The following is a 13905-nucleotide window of genomic DNA, read 5'->3' as shown; positions in this document are numbered from 1 at the left end:
GTGTACAGATAGTTCGAACTAGCAAGCCATTCCGAACTATTTGTACACCTCGTTCCACGAGGCGTACAGATAGTTCGGAATGGCTTGCTAGTTCGAACTATCTAGCCCGTGCCGCGTGTAGCCGCGCGACACGGGGTTTGAACAAGTCGGCATTTAAAAATGGCGCCGGCCGGCTTATGCAAATGAAGCCCGGGAAATTCAAATCCCGGGCTTCATTTGCACGTTCGGTATGCATACATTACCCCGCTAGTTCGAACTAGCGGGGTAGTGTAGACATACCCTATTTTAGCATCATAGAGCTGGAAGAGACTTCAGAAGGTCATAAAGTCCAGCCCCCTGCTCTAGGCAGGACCAATCCCAAATAAATCAACCCGGCCAGGGCTTTGTCAAGCCGAGACTTAAACACCTTAATCCATAGACTCTCAACAGGTTTTTCTCCCTCTTTATACTGGAGTTCAGAGCAATCGCAGTGCTCTCTTTCATATAGTGCAACTCCTTCTCCTTTTCTCCCCTGCCTGTTCTTCCTGAACAGTCTATACCCTTCCATGACAGTGCTCCAATCATGCGAGTCATCCCACCTAGTCTCTGTTATCCCAATTAAATCATATTTCTTGGAGTGGGCCAGGGCCTCCAGTTCTTCCTGTTTGTTGCCCAGGCTACTCGCATTAGTGTACAAACACCTCAGGTAACCAGTTGAGCGCCCTATCTTCTCCATCCAAAACAGGGGTCCTCCTTTCTTGCTCGTTCCTCTCAGCATTTCTTCCTGGTATCCGCCTTTTACACTCCCCTCAGGGTTTTGGTCACCGTCCCCCGATGAACCTAGTTTAAAGCCCTCCTCACTAGGTTTGCAAGCCTGCCCGTGAAGATGCTCCTTCCTCTCTTCCTTAGGTGGATCCCATCTCTTCCTAACAATCCTTGTGCCCGGAACAGAGTCCCCTGGTCGAATAAACCAAAGCCCTCTCTGCGACACCACCTGTGCAACCACGCATTTATGTCCTCAATTCGACGATCCCTGCCCAGTCCTTTCCCTTCAACAAGGAGGATGGACGAGAACACCACTTGCGCTCCAAATTCTTGGATCTTTCTTCCCAGCGTTACATAATCCGCAGTAACCCGTTTGAGGTTATTCTTGGCCATATCATTAGTTCCCACGTGGAGAAGCAGGAAGGGGTAGCGATGTGAAGGTTTGATCAGTTTGGTAAGCCTCTCAATCACATCCTGAATGCAAGCTCCCGGTAAGCAGCACACCTCTCGAGATTCCAGGTCCAGACGGCAGAGGGATGGCTCAGTCCCTCTTAGGAGGGAGTCCGCGACCACCACCACCTGTCGTTTTCTTTTGGGGGGAGGTGGCCATGGAACCCCCATCCCTAGGACTACGCATCCCATGCCTTCCAGTAGATGGTGTTCCCTTCTGGTTTCTTCCTTGTGAGGTCCCTTCCAAAGCTTTCAGCATTGCAGAGCCTGTGTAGAGAGCTTGAAAGCAATTACTTACCTCTATAGCATTGGGGGATTCCCATGCTGGCCTTTTTTCCCTTCTAGAAGTTACATGCTGCCATTTCTCTTCCTGGTCACGTAGTGCCCTCTCTGGCTCCTCTGCCTGCTGTGCTTGAAGGATTAAACACTGCCTTCTATCGAGGAAGTCTTCATCCTCTCTGATCGAGCGTAGGATCGACACTTGGGCCTCCAGTCCTCTAATTTTCTCTTCCAAAATGTTGGCCAGCTTGCTCTTCATGCAGATGAAATCCGTTCTTTCTTCCGGGAGGAAGACAAACATGGCACACGCTGTGCAGGTAACAACAGCAGATCTCTCACCATCCATTGCTGCTTTCCTGGAGAAGGGATTTAAAAAGAAAGGCAAGAGAACCTCACGCTCCTCCCTCTCCCCTTCCATACTCCCTCTCTAAACTCCCTGTTAGCACTCATCTGTTCACAAGCTCCTTGGTTGCTTGCCCACTGCCTTATAAAGCCTTGGAGTACCTTAAAGTCCCGCCCCCTACCAAGGCTCAGCCAATCAGCAGAGGCTTCTAGAATTCAAACTTTAATTAGAAGCCAACAGTTTCCACCTGCCAATCACAGCACCTACCAATCATAGCCAATCACAGCACACATTCCATCAAGGGGGGGGTGGGAGGGCAAAAGGAAAGTGGGGGGAAAAAAGCGCCTCACTCTCAAACACAGGGGAAAAAACAAAAAACAAAAAGAACACACACCAACCCTCACTCACAAACACTAGGTCAGCACACAGTAAGAAAGCCCCAATAACAACACACACTTCCCTCAAGAGTCCTGTATCTGCTTCTCCTTCACCTGGAGAACTCCCTCTTTAAACTCCCTGTTAGCAATCACCTGTTTGCACTCACCTCTCTATTTTAGAGAGTTTTTGTGTGTGTATATGTGTGTGTTTCTGTTTTCTCTCCATCCATTCCCCTGTGATTCTGTTTGTTCAAAACTCCTGCTAAACGGTAAGAGCTAGGGCCACCAAATTTGGTATTCAGCTTCCTCTGATCCTAATTTAAATCAAGGTAAGGGCTTAGTCATGCCAGGACAATGGGATATGCATGGAATCTGTTTCTTGTCAAATGGAAAGGGTGGGATCTGTTATCAGGGACAGTTATACTCCACAATGACCAAAGAACAGCAAGCACAGGAAAAGTTATATTCCAGAATTATGACAAGGAGGATAGTCACCAGCCAGTTAGTACAGCCCTGGCTGGCCCCGGGGAGCCCCTTATACCTGCCAACTCCTTGCCCTGACTCCTGAACCCCACACATCCTGCCCCCACCTCCTACCCTGAGCCCTCCAATACCTCACAAGCCCCCATCCTTACTCCTGCGCCTCTCACCTCCTTCCTGATTTCTACATCCCCACACCATGCCCTGTGCCCCCCACATTCCCAAGCCCCATGCCTGGTTCTTGTACCCCTCCACACACACTCCCAGCCCCCTGCTCTGAAACACCTGAGCAATGCTAGGTACATCCTCTAGTAGATTATATAAGTGTCTATGTTTGTGTCTTATTTATAGTAGGAGCTCCAAAGCATCCAGTGTATTCTGTAGCTAATTTATGTCACTTGATCCTGGATCAATTCTAGTGGTGAAAACTTTCCTGTTGTGGCAATGTTTATTAGTTAATTGCATGAGAAGCACACAGGATTTAGATTTGTAATCTGAGAGTTCTATTAAAGGCCTTTACTGACATTCTTTGAAAAATCTTGCTTTTCTCTTCAATCATTTTTCTTCATTTCTGAATTCCTCAAGTTCTGCTTCCCCATACATCAAGAAAGAAAGATCTTTTCATTCCACCAACATTATTTTAAACAGCTGTTTCGTTTATATAATAACAACTATTAAGTTCTCTTTCAAGATGCACATCATTGAAAATAAAGGGTCTTAATTTACAAGGTGTTGAGCACCTGTTGCAAAGTGCTCAGCTACACTTGGGCTGTGTCTACATTGGCACCCCTTTCCGGAAAAGGGATGCTAATGTAGACTTCGGAATAGCAAAATCTGCGGGGGATTTAAATATCCCCCGCAGCATTTGCATTTACATGGCTGCTGCTTTTTACCGGCTTGGGGATAAGCCGGAGAAAAGCGCCAGTCTAGACGTGATTCTCCGGAAAATAAGCCCTTTGAAAGTAGGAATAAGAGATCCTCTGGAAAAGGGCTTATTTTCCGGAGAATCACGTCTAGACTGGCGCTTTTCTCCGGCTTATCCCCAAGCCGGAAAAAAGCGGCAGCCATGTAAATGCAAATGCCGCGGGGGATAGTTAAATCCCTCGCGGATTTTGCAATTCCGAAGTCTACATTAGCATCCCTTTTCTGGAAAGGGGTGCCAATGTAGACACAGCCTAAGAGTTGAATGTGAATGTCTCCCCAGTGGTGCACAGAATCTTATAGGATTGGGTCTCAGATGTGTAACATCTTACTAAAACAAAAATATTACTTTAGTTTTTTGATTCGCCTTCCAGCATATTCCATTTGATTTCTATACTTTTATTAGATGACAGTTGTTATCTTATTACATCAATTTTGTATATGTAGATTATTCTTCCACTGAAAATGCTGCTGCATTATTTTCAGAATATGTCAGGTATTCCTAAAGGAGTCAGCCTGAGAATCAGCATAAAACAAAATTGAATTGAGCTGAATCAAATTCCCTTATAAAATATTTCCTTTTATGCTCATCTGACAAACATAGTACATAGGATCCAGTGACAAACAATGACAGCACTGTTCTTTATATCCCAGAGGTGCATTATTTTTCTGAGCTCTCTATAGAGCAATGCTTCTCTAGACTCTCTCTTACTCCTATTTAACTCTAAAAGGATTGGTATACGAATGCTGAACTATCTTGAATTACTGATTTTTTTTCTTTTGCATACTGTTCATAGTCCTTGTTCATGCTTCTGAGAATTTAGACCCTGTCTGCCTTTGTATTTTTACTAGCATTAATGCAAAAACCTAGTGTAGTTGCAGTTCAATGATAAAATCCATGACTTGAATTGATTCACCATTTCTACTCTAGGGCTTTATACTGGTGCACGTTGCTGGTGTAGAAATGAGTGTCAAAAAAAACCAATGTAGATAAGGCCTTATACAAATGTCAGTGGGAACTTCCTGTGTGAGTAAATACTCATTTCCCTGAGTAAAAGGTATAAAATACAGTCCTTCTAGCAGTGTTTCTCTAATATTATGTCCATGTGCAAAATGAATTTTGTTATGTATACCAATGTGGAAATGATGTGCATATAAGAATGTTCATTCTGCACATGAATGATCTGTCAAGGTAGTTCAGAGTGTGGGAGGGAGGTTCAGGGTTGAGGGACAAGGGCTCTGGCTGCAGAGTAGGCTATGGGCTGGGGCTGGAGAGGAGGTGTTTGGGTGCAGTGGGCTCCAATCTGGGGCAAAGGGGTTTGAAGTGTGAAAGTGAGCTCAGAGCAGGAGGTTGGGGTGGAGGTGCTGGGGCTGGGGAGGAACTAGGGTGCAGGAAGATGCTCATGGTTAGGATGTGAGATGTAGGTGATCATGAAGGTGGTAGAGCTGGGGAATGGGGTGCAAGGTGCTTACCTTGGGCAGCTTCTGCTTGGTGATGGTGGTGGGGAACAGGTGGCTCTATGCTGCCCTACACTCACCTGCAGGCACTGCCCCCTGCAGATTCCATTGGAAAGGAAACAAGGAATGTAAATGATTATATTAATTCAAATGTTAGAGAAATGCAATATTCCACAGTGTTGTCAGTCAGAGTTTCGGGGTTGTCCAGATGGGTTCCTGACAGGTTCTCTACTCTGTTGGTGATGATAAACTTTTGGCTGTGTGTGTGCTCCCTCTATCTAAAGCGTTAACCTCATGTACTTGGGTCAACACAGTAGACCTCTGAAAGCCCCCAGAAATGACAAATCAGGCAAGGATGAACCCAACTGAGCATTAACAGTTGTTATCAGATAATCACAATGCTAAGCCACTGTGCATTCTGTAAGTCTTGGCAATGGCACCCACCTATACAAGTGCACATAGCAACCCCCCTCCCTCTCAGGTTGGTTGGCGCTCACTCTTTGCGGTTCCCTTTTATAGACAGTTACATCACTTCTTACGTACCAGGTTGCCATAATTTGTTACCTAGTTACCACCCTTTACCTTGCAGAAGCGGGGCTTACCACTCTCCTTCATGTTGTCAACTTCAACTCGTTCCTGAATATAGGTCGGTACGTACATTAGTTTTGAGGAGTTGCTTGGTACCAAGATGTTTCTTAATGAGATGTTCTGTTACTCCCTTCTGACTCACAGCCTGTCCTGATCCCGGTGCCTCCCTATGTTCTTTCATGTTCAACCTAACTCACACAATCATACAGTTATCAGTAGGGCCTTTTTCCTGGCTACTATGTTAGGGTATGACTACACTACAGCGCTAATTCGAACTAACTTAGTTCAAATTAGTTAATTCGAACTTAGCTAATTCGAACTAACACGTCTAGAACTAAAAACTAGTTCGAATTAGCGTTTTGCTAATTCGAACTAGCGCGTCCACACTGATTGGACGCAGGGGCGCATTTAAGGGCAGCTGAAATCGGTTCTGGCAGGGCATCAGGTCAGTAGTTGCTTTGTGTGGCTGTTGTCAGATGCTATCTGAGGCTCGAGCTTAAAGGGACCCCCCTGGACAGCCGGTTCTCAGCTTTTCCTGCTTGCTTGCCAACCTCGCCAAGGGACAGCAAAGCGTTGGTCTGTGTGCCCATCTGTGTCGGTGCTTCCCTTCGGGGACGCCGCCGCAGGTGGCAACATGGAGCCAGAGTTCGCCCTGCACCTTCTGGTGCATTTTCTGGACTTGATGCAGCAAGCCTGCCAGCAATGGCTTGAGGCTGCCTGGCACCTCCTGGTGCACGTCAGCCCCCTGCCTCTCCACCTGGCCGCCCTGGGGGACATGCCCCACCGCATCTGGCATCTGGACACCAGCAGCGACTGGTGGGACCGCATCATCCTGGAGCGCTGGGAAGACCAACAGTGGACCTAGAACTACAGGATGAGGAGGGACACCTTCCTGGAGCTCTGCGAGTGGCTCGCCCCTGCCCTGCAAAGAAGAGACACTCGCATGAGGCCCGCCACCCCCCTCCAGAAGCGGGTGGCCATCGCCCTCTGGAAGCTCTCCACACCGGACAGCTACCGATCCATCGGGAACCAGTTCGGCGTGGGGAGATCCACCATCGGAGCGGTGCTCATGCAGGTATGGCACTCGTCAGCCACCGTGCCAGGGGGAAGGGGGGCTGAGAGGAGGGGATGGGCTGCCCCAGGGACAAAGGGGGGGCGGGAGGAGGCGAACGCGCCCCGCACTGGATGGGTCGGTCTGTCCCGGACATACTACATGCCGCCAGGGGGGTTGCTTTGGGGAGTGGAGTGCGGGGCACTGCCAGGGCACGAATGCTCCCAGCCACCTGGGCACCCCACTGATTGGCGCTTTGCTGTGCCTCTCTCCGCAGGTGATCAAGGCCATCAACCGGGTGCTGCTCCGCAGGGTGGTCCGCCTCGCCAACCCGGATGCCGTCATCCGGGGTTCAGCGCCCTCAGCTTCCCCAACTGCGGGGGGGCCATCGACGGGACACACATCCCCATCCGTGCCCTGGAACATCAGGCGTCCCGTTACGTCAACCGCAAGGGGTACTTCTCCGTGATCCTGCAGGCCGTGTGTGACCACCGGGGACAGTTCACGGACATTAATGTGGGCTGGTCCGGCAAAGCACACGACGCCCGGGTGTACGGCAACTCCTCCGTGTGCCAGCGGCTGCAGGACGGGACCTTCTTCCCCGACCGCCACATCAGGGTCAGGGACGTGGACATGCCCGTGTGCCTGGTGGGGGATTCCTCCTACCCACTGCAGCCGTGGCTGATGAAGCCGTACACGAGGCACCTCAATCCCTCCCGCCAGGCCTTCAATGCCAGGCTGACCATGGCCTGTATCGTGGTGGAGGGGGCCTTCGGGCGACTGAAAGCCCGCTTTCGATGCCTCCTCACCCGTCTGGACCTGGCCGAGCACAACATCCCTCCCATGGTGGCAGCATGTTGTGTGCTCCACAATTTGTGTGAGCGAAAGGGGGAGGCTTTCCTGCCAGTCTGGATGGCTGAGGCTGACCGCATGGCTGGACACTACGGTCAGCCCCGCACCGCCGCCGTCTGGGAAGCCCAGCGGGGGGCCGTCCGGATCCAGGAAGCCCTGCGGGAGAGCTTCCAGGTGGAGGAGGAGGACTGACCTCTCCCTTGCATGCCCCACTGGGGCCTTCTTCCACCCTACCCCCCTTCTCCTTTCCCCTCCCTACCTACTGTAAAATAAAGACACCTGTTTTTCAACCAAAAACGTCTGTTTATTTCACATAACTGGGGTGGGGGGAGGGAGGAATGAGGGTGGGAGAGGCGAGGGGGAAACCTGGGATGAGGGAGCTGGAAGGGGAGGGAAGGGAGGAAGGGAAAGGAAAGCTCAGGCGTGGGAGTCCGGCTGCCTCTCCCGTCTCGCCACACTACGGGTCCGGGGGCGTCGATGGGGAATGGTTGTGGAGGGTGGGGCAGGAGGGACGGGGGGTGTGGAGGAAGCAGGAGCGGGAGCAGGAGGGGGAGCTGTTAAATAACCCGGGCTTTATTTGCATGTTCCCGTCCAGTCGCCATTTTGAAATTTCACTAGCCCGAACTCACTGCCGCATGGCTACGCCTGGCAATGAAATGTTAATTCGAACTAAGTCCTTAGTTCGAATTAACTGTTACTCCTCATTCCATGAATTAATATTTCACTGCCGTGTGTAGACACGCTGCAGTGAGTTCGGGCTAGTGAAATTTCAAAATGGCGACCGGACGGGAACATCAAATCCCGGGTTTCATTTGCAACTCCGGTATCCTCATTTGCCTACCTAGCTCAAATTAACGAGCTAGTGTAGACATACCCTAACAGATATATTGGAGTATAAGCTTTCTTGGGCAAAGACCCACTTCATCAGATGCCGTAAGCCCTCACACTGTATTTACTTACTCTAGGGGACTTGCACAATGAACAGAAGTTCCACTAGTATAGGAAAGCATGTGAATGCATATACCATAAGCATACCCAATCAATAGAGAATGGATAGTTGGAATAAAAAATGAAGAGACTGAATTGTATAGTTAATTACACACCTTGTTTAGATCCACAACTTTTTATTGATTTTGATATATAATGTATAAATTCTTCTCTGCTACCAAAACTTGTTCTTAAGGGTAAAATGCTAGTTGGGCTGAAATACATGGTAACTTTAATCTCTATTCAGGAAACTCTCTTGGCATTGAGGAACTAGCCTTCTGATTAGGGAAAGATAATCAAGAAATGTGTGACTAAGAATTGTCTATCTGGACAATGCAAGATTTTATTACACTTTTGAGCTTGGTATGCGTTTTTAATTCTTGTGATTTCTGGCAATTGCTCCATATTAAGTGGAAGACAGGGTTCAGAAATGAGTATATTCAAAATAGAACCCACCAACTATATCTATCAGCACTGGTTTAGTTTTGGTGACTTTCTTGGTATGATTAGTGATATTACATGCCATATTTTTATGAAAATGTGCTTATGATATATAAATATAGAATAACTAAGATTTTCTTCATGCAAGAAAACTCGTGTAAGTTATCATTGGAAAGACTGTGATTTACTAAATATGAGTATACTATTTTTGTGCATGTATCCTTTTGATATCTAAAGTCAGGAATATTGATATCTGAAGTCAGGAATATTGAGTATGTGTCTGTATTTCAACTATGCTACTTTTGGTGACACCCACTGGTAAGACACTATCTGTGAGGACAATGGACTGTGAAAAGGCTTGACCTTCCTGCTTACACTCCATACTATCACTGACTCATGGACAATATGATATTCAGTCACTTGTTACTAGACTCCATCTTTGACTGTTGAACTTTTCTAGTGAGGGGTGGGGGGATCACACAAAGGATTCCCACCTTATGGGAATCCTATATAAGGTGGGGAGAAAAACAATCAAGGTGATCTCAGTGTCCATACATATCTGCAATTGGCTATAGTCCTCCCTCTGTGTGTGCTGGAGGAGGGTACTACCCTGACTCAGCATGAAAGGGTTAAAAGATGCCCAGGTGGGTGCAAAAGGAAGGCTCAGTGGTATCTCAGTATTTCAGGTTACATCTCACAAGAGCCCAACCCGTTCCATGGAAATGTTACAATGGAAGACCAACATATTCCAAAGAGTACTTATCAAGAAATATTGCTTCATGGCCAGCAATCACATGGATGCCAAAAGTTTCAGTTGTATAATAAGATTGCCAGTGATAGACATCACTGAATATGAACATAGTACCTACACTACCTTAAAGATCTAGCCAGAAATATGTCTGGGTGGCTTTCATATTTCAGAGATACTACATCCTTCTGGGTTTTACAGTGATGATGATCATAAAGAAGATCCTGAAATAGGAATGAGGCATATTGTGTCATTAATGTTCATTATGGATATTCATGTGAATGAGCAGTAACTTTCCAATGGTATTTTTGATCAGTTGTTTTTTATATAATTGATTGTGAGGTGTTCCTCATCAACTGAATAGTCTAACAAAAATTAATCTCTGAGGGTGCATCTACACAGCAGGGCTTAACTCAAAATAAGCTATGCAAATTGAGCTACGTCAATTGCATAACTTATTTCAATATTGGGAGCATCTACACAGCATTTATTTCGAAATAGAGAACTCTTCCTCCAAATTCCCTTACTCCTCATTCAATGAGGGTTACAGGAGTCAAAGTAAGAAGTCCTCCAACTTGACAGTATTTCAAAATTATTTCAAAATAATTTCCTGCTGTGTAAAAATGGACTAAGTTATTTCGAAATAACGCTAGTTATTTCGAAATAATGTTGCTGTGTAGATATACCCTGACTGATGACCTCAGAGGTTAAATTCTCATGAATATGTTTGACAGTTTTAATGAATAATACTAATCTAATTGTCCAGATAGACAATGCTTAGTCACATATGACCATTGCATATGTGTCCTACAAGTGTCAGTTTACTCATCATGATGTTCAATATTTTTATCAAGATTTGGAACCCAGGCCTATACAGTGAGACCACTTTGGTCTTATAAAGCCACCACATCCAATATGAGCAATTCAGTCTTGGCCAGAATGGAAGGGCGGTAGTGAGAAATTTGGTTGAAATTCCTAATGAACAAGATGGAGATATTTGTCATGATGCATTGAATATATATTCAGGATTCTTTCTGTGCAGTAGAAGCCCTAACAATAATAAAACTTATTCCAAACAGATTAATAACGTTTATAATTTGGTGAGGATTCAATTTTTGAACGGCAATTAAACATGAAAGCTGATGTTTCATCAATTGTTAAGAATATCTGTTTTAATCACCAATATATTCAGAAAGCATAGTATTTTCTTCCGACTGCATACACCTTGTAAACTTTTGTTGGAGCTACATTTCAAAATCACTATTAGATTGTAGCTAATTCCCTTGATAAGAAAAGACGAATGATCTCAGCCCTATGTTTTCTACAATGCGGGTGTAGAGTGAAAACCTTGATGTGAAACTATGGAGCTACTATGGCACTTCTGTCATAAAATTCACAAGTTATGTTATCCATTTAGTTTTCAAGAACTGTATTACTTTTGAGTCCTTTCATAAGTCATTTTGGACTCTAGTAGGCCCTGGTCTTTTTAAGGAAATGTGCTGATTTTTTTTCTAAGTACTTCATCCTTGCATCACTCACTCTGAGTGGTTTAATATGTAGCTTCTTTCAATACATAATGATCAAGGTATTGACTTCCTGTTTTCACAAGCAAAGCAGAAAAGTAATCTGATCTGTTGCTTTCCATGTCCTTGCAATTTACACTTCAGCTGCAGCATTGTTTATTGTGCTGAATTTCCGGACTGACTCTTGTGACATGTTTTAATCTCATATTTGCTAGCGTGGGCATTGTACGTTATAATACAAGGGGAAATGTTTTCTTTGCTTACAAAAGAAGTTTCCATTAACACTGTCCATGTACTTTGATTTCTTTAAATATTATTATAGTGATTATTCAGATAGATGGAACTGTGGACCTAATGTAGTGCTGAAGTATGAGTAATTCTATTAAGTCAATGGGGGTTGAAAGTACTTATATAGGGGTTGAATTTGATTCTTCATATGATGTTTTGCTATATGACAGTTAGGTACAGTGCTTTTACTTTTGTGGAAAATGTGTAATTAATTGGAATATGTATAACTGGAAATTTGATGAATCAGAATATTGTTCTGAAAAGCTTTTAGTTTCTAATGCTGCATTTAAAATATTGGGAAGTGTCTAATAGTCAGCCAAGAAATAAAAATAATAAAAAACCTAACAATACAGACTGTATGTTAATCAGCACTTTAAAAACAGGGTAAGTTACATTCTATTCAGTTGAGCACACCTAGGTAGGTGTTGTATGTTTCCCCTGCCTGTCAGCTAGAAGATTTAGCTGGCATTTCTTGGGTCCTTAACTCAAGTTTTGTTTTTCTTCATTTAAATAATTGCTCTGGGGGTGGGGCTTGAGATGAAGGGCTCAGCCTGAAGGTTGCTCCGGAAGAGAGGATTACCCCAGCCCTCTCTTACCATAGCAGCTTGGGGCCAGATGAGAAGTGCCTGTCCATGGCCACTGTATCTGCAGTAGGAACAGTTGGGGCAGAAGTGCATATGCCCCGGCTAGGGGACAGACAAGCACACAAACAGACAAACTCTCTGAAATATATGATAGATAGCTCTTCCTTTCTCCACTCCTGCCTCCTGCTGGCCCAATGTCGTTATAGCTGTCCCTGTCCCTATCTCTGGACCCTTGCTGCCCCCTTATGGCCATTAGATAATATAACTGTCCCTCCTACCAAACCCCTCCATTTCCATTTTATGAGAAACAATTTAATTCCAGGCACATCCTATTCTCCTGGCACAACCAAAACCTTATCTTGATTTAAGGTGAGATAAGAGGAAGCTGAATAACAAATTTGGTGGGACTAACTGTTACCATTTGGAGGGATTCTTGAACAAAAGGCCTCACAGATGGATGGATGGACACAGGTATACAAATGCACAAACTCTCTCAAGTATATAGTAGATTATCAGCCTTCATATCACATCACATAGAGAATACTGCATTGTGAAACTGCAGCTTTACTGATAAGATGAAAGACATTGATGTTGATAGTACTAACACAATTACAGAACTGTTCAACAGAAGGAAATTAATGTTCTGCAATACAGGAGCTGCAATTAACATGGCTTCACAGTCTGAGCTGAACATAATAGGCATAATGGCCTTGAAATGGCTGACTGCTTGTCAATAGCTGTACAAGTCATTGTGAATAAGATACACAGCTGTTGAGTTCTTATAGAAGAACAAGGAAAGAAATATCTATCTATATCTATCTATCTGCAACTTTGTTCTAAACTTTTAATACTTTAGATATGTGTAAAGTATGTAAAGTTTAGCACAAACTTGCATTAGTACAATCTTTAGTTTCAATCTCTATGGCTTATATTTGCATTTGTATAGGTATTTAATTCACATTCTTGTTGGAAGCAAAACATATCAGACTGATCATACTGTTGTCAGTCAGCAGGGTCCTCCCAGTGAGTTCCTGACAGGTCCCCAGCTCTGTTGATGATGATAACCAGAAGGTTGCCTGCATGAGTGCTCAATGATGTGTGCTGTGTTGATTTATATGTTAATCAACACAGCAGACTTCCAGAGAGCCCCCAGAGACCACATATTAGATAAGTATTGAGGTGCCCGGCCAAGTTTATTCTTAAGTGAAGTACAGTAATAGTTGTCAGTAGACTATTGATTCACTACACATATGTAATTTGTATATACTTTATATACAAACAAGTTACACATCACTCTTGATGTGTCATGTTGCCACCCTCTGATGTTATCAGGTTACCACCCATCACCCTGTACCTTGTGGTTTGATTAGATCATCTCTATCATTCATGCTGTTACTTTAGACTATGGTTGCCAGATGGTTTAACCAAAAATACAGAATACCCCTCTTCCCCCCCCCCAAAAAAAGGGGGAGACCAAAGTTGTTGAGAAAAAAAAAAGAGGACCCTGACAATTATTAAGCTAAATAAATAAATAAATAAAATAAAAATACAAAAAACAGCATGGCCCCTTTAAGGCCTTTCAGGCTTTTTTTTGCCAGCGCCATCTTGTTTTATTCCTCCGTGCCACAAGACAGCTTCCCTGTGGAACCAGGTAAGCAGAAGGGAGAGGGGTCCGGGCGGGGAGGTCAGAGGCTGGGCCCGGTTGCTGAGTGTCATAGAGTTGCCAGGTGTCTGGTATTTTCGCCTCTTGGCAGGGAAAAAAAAATCAGAAAATACGGGACTTTTTAGGTG

The sequence above is a fragment of the Pelodiscus sinensis genome, chromosome 2, assembly GCF_049634645.1.
Source record: "Pelodiscus sinensis isolate JC-2024 chromosome 2, ASM4963464v1, whole genome shotgun sequence".
NCBI lineage: Eukaryota > Metazoa > Chordata > Testudines > Trionychidae > Pelodiscus > Pelodiscus sinensis.
This window is presented reverse-complemented; position numbering follows the sequence as displayed.